The following is a 4125-nucleotide window of genomic DNA, read 5'->3' as shown; positions in this document are numbered from 1 at the left end:
TGTATTACATTTATATTTACCGTTTTATATTAGTGATTGTACATTGATATACAAAAACTCCAAGATGCACGATTCCCTCGAACAAGTACAGTTCGAGATCTGTATATATTTTTTCGTGAATAAAGAATGCATGCAGACGTATTGTTTACATCCAATGTACATTGAGAAATTATATTAAAACCTACTTTGGTTTTTGGTTTTATTGTATTTGAAATAAAATCCGAGTTTGGATGTTTTTTTTTTTCGTGTTTATATTTTGTTTGTTAGGAGATCATTATCATCACCATATCAGCCGTAAACCGTCTATTGGGGTGTTTTGCTAGTAGTTGCCACGCTTAGCAAGCGTGTTGGCAACCGCGGTTAGGCTTTGGTGATGTTTAAAGAGTAACACTGGTCTTTCAACAGTTAAATTTCCTTAGTCGTCTCTTTCGACACCTATGGGAAAGTAAAGGGTTGCCCGTTATTTGCGGAGACCATAAGGCAATTAGGAGACAGTTATGGTTGACGTCAATTGACTGGATACAAATCTGATAGTATTTTGGGCTGTTCTTTACCCGGTTCTTTATAACGCAGGGTTTTTGAGGACCAGGCCATAGGAATGATTTTTGGCACTTTGAAAAGAAAATGAGTGCTTATTTTATTTATTTATTTATTTATTTATTTATTTCAAAAGTACTCACCACACTTACAGTCTCCCAATACGTGTAGTGAGCCACAGGTTTATTTTACAAACTTACAAATTTTGTACAACATTTTAAAAATACATCTAGTCTGTCATTAAATATATCAATATCTGGGCTGCTGAGCAATCAGAGAATTGAGCAGAGAAATAGCCTGTAAAGTGGGAGCGAACTGAGCAGTGCAGGTGCGAACCGGCGGTGCCGATAGTCGACAAGCGCGCAGTCGCACGCAGCGCGTGCATCTTGGCCTTTTTGTATATCGATGGAAATATATGTACTATTTATATTAAAATGCTAGGCTATATCAGTTTTAATGTTTGATTTGTCTCTTTTTTTTTTTTCTTGTATAGTTGTTTAAAGCATAGTTATTATGTGATACTTCCGATAAATTTGCATTTTTTGTAACATCTATAATTATTATTATAAAGAGGAGAAAAAATAAAAAAAAAAAAAATGTGTACAAAAATTTATTAAGTCTTATATGTGAATATTTAAAGGTAATTTTTATCAATAAAATATAAATAAATAGTTATAATTATTATAGTGATGTATGTAATTTGTTTTTTTTTTTTTTATATATTTAACTAAATTGGTAAACGATCTTTTAGCGTTAATATCTTTTTATTGGATTTTACTAATTAAACAATCAAATATAGTCGAAAGTACATACGTGTCAGTCGCCAGAGGGAGACTTTGCAGCTGTCTGTATGGGGACCTCTGTCCCACTCGTAGTTCAGCCGGGAGGCAGCTATGCTCGCATGGCTGTGTATCGGTTCGAGGGATGGGATTGTTTTCCTATTTGGGAGCTGCGCTCTTGTCGGTAGAGCTCTCGCCAGTCACTACGATTGTCAGCGAGTCTCTTCGCCTCTTGATACGACACGACACCAACTGCTTCCTTGATCTGCCTGATGTAACTATGCCTTGGCCTCCCCCTTCCCCCCCTCCTCCTATCTTACCTTCCATTACAATGTTCATAAGTTCGTCGTGTCGTATCAATAATGATGGCAGTGAATTTACAGGGTACAGAGGCGTAACACCATAGTCCTCAGGAGTGGCAGCGCGTGAGGGGTACCGTGGGTATCAAAGTGTACGCTGTTGTGTACAAACGACGGTGACCACTTACCCATCGGGCGGGCCGTCAGCTTGTTTGCCATTCTGAGTAGCGCGAAAAAATACATCTTTTAACGAATCTGTCAATTTTTAACACTGTTAGCTCGATAAGAAGACATGCCAAGATCACTTTACTAATTTTGTTGAGAATAAAAAAAAAAAAATTATAGAGTAATTAATATTTTGTGTTTTTTTTTTTTCGACTGGGTATAGACTATGTTCGCGCGTCTCTGCATTGTCCGTCGTTGTATATGTAAATTTTGTAAGTCACAAATGTTATTATGTTTCGTTTAATATCTATGTGTGTGTACATTTTGTTTGTAAAATTTTATTGTCTAGTTTTGTTTATGGGAGGAGGAGCGCGGCGCGTAGTATAAGAATGTATATCGAATACGTCTGTATTTATTAAAAAAAAAAAAAAAAAATTGGCCAGTTACAATAGATAGAGAACTAAACGAATAAATCTGGCTGTATGCGTGTTGGTCGTTGCCACGTAATATGGTGTGAAAAAAGTTGCGTGCAACGCTCCTCTTCCGTGAACAAGGTGAAAACTTGTCGGTGACATTGGATATATTATTGCATAATTAGCATATAATAATAAACTATTATTATTATTAGCAATAAATAATAATGGTGAGGTACCCACGTCGGAGAGCATGTAGCACAACCCTAACGCTGACGATTAATATTTAAAAATGGAATTCTTTTTTTAAATTAACAGTATTTTAGTAAAATAGCTGGCCGGTTTGAAATTTATATAAAAGAATTTTAGTTTTAAATATTGTCTGTCAGACAGGGTATTATTATGTTAACACGAGTCCATTATAATCGTATGATTATATTAATATGTAGAAATAAAATTAAAAAAAAAAAAACTTGTACATTTATGAAAGTATATAAAAAATGTATATGATTAAAAAAAAAAATTGCACGCAAGCGTTTTAAAATGGGTATTTTCATTAAATATAGTTTTAATGTTATTTTTTTTTTGTTTTTCTCTTTTGTTTCTCTTTTTTTTTTTTATTATGAAACCGTTTCCCGTTGCTTTAGGAGTCCTGTGTGTTTAAGTTTTTTTTTTTTATTTACGAGATTAGAATAGTATCCCCGATTGCACTATCGGTATAAGCTGGTGGAGTACCAGTGATAGATGATAGATGAGGATGAAAACAGGTCAGTTTTTTGCCATAACAGAGTATTTTAACAGTATAATCTGTTATGTCCATGGTACTGCTCATGTCTATAGGCGACGGTTACCACTTTCCATCAGGTGGGCCGCCAGCTTGTTTGCCATTCTAAGTTGTATAAAAAAAAGGTCAATTGGGTCATCGTGAAGAATTCCACAAGAATTAACCACCTCGATTTCTAGGAGGAACGGCGTAGAGGTTTTTTTTTGATGGGTGATAATGGTATGGTAACCCCGCCTGCGCTAACGGGATACGCTGGCGGGGCACCAGTGAAGGGTGATAGATGAGAATGAAAACAGGCCAGTTAGCCCATCATGATGAATTCATCAGGTAGATATTACATCAGGCCCTCTGGTGATGGCTTAACAACGAGCATATTAAAACTTAAGATCAGATTAGAAAAATAAAAAAAGTACAGTAGTTATTTTGTGAAACAAATAACTGACAATAGCCACTTAGCAAAGTTAGACCAGAGGGAGACTTTGTACAAAAGTCGATTGCTTGAGTCCCTCTGTCCCATTCGTGTTTCAACCGTGAAGCAGTTGTGTTTGCAAGACTGTGTTTCGGTTTGAAGGGTGGGATATGGCGTGAATTTACTGGGTACAGAGGAATAACACCTGAGTCCTCAGGAATGGCAACGCATGGGGAGTATCATGGACGAAACAGTATACTCTTATGTCCATGGTACTGCTCATGTCTATAGTCGACGGTTACCACTTTCCATCAGGTGGGCCGTCAGCTTGTTTGCCATTCTATGTTGTATTAAACAAAACAAAACATGTATGATCTTTTGTATAGTCTTCTTCTGGTTATTTATTGTAGTTTGATTTTTTTTAATAATTTTACATTTAAACAGTTTTTTTTGTTCCTTCAACAGCAGTCTACGTAATATGTAATTGAATTGGTATGAAACTCAAACGAATAACGTCTTAAAGTCAAGATAAATTTATTAATTCCATATCCCAATCAGCCTCCAGAACTTTCCTGAAATCGGTTAAGAAATATTAAGAACTCTTAATATCTATGTCGTGGAAATATAATAATAGCTGGCAACACTATATCGCCATCTTTTATAACTATAATAATTTTTGACAGTTATTAAATAATATAATTTTGTTACTATATCATGAATAAAATTGGGCCTTTTTAAT

Source organism: Galleria mellonella, unplaced genomic scaffold, assembly GCF_026898425.1.
Source record: "Galleria mellonella isolate WM207_F2 unplaced genomic scaffold, CSIRO_AGI_GalMel_v1 utg150, whole genome shotgun sequence".
Lineage (NCBI taxonomy): Eukaryota > Metazoa > Arthropoda > Insecta > Lepidoptera > Pyralidae > Galleria > Galleria mellonella.
The sequence above is the reverse complement of the archived record's forward strand: the minus strand, read 5'-3'. Positions refer to the sequence as shown.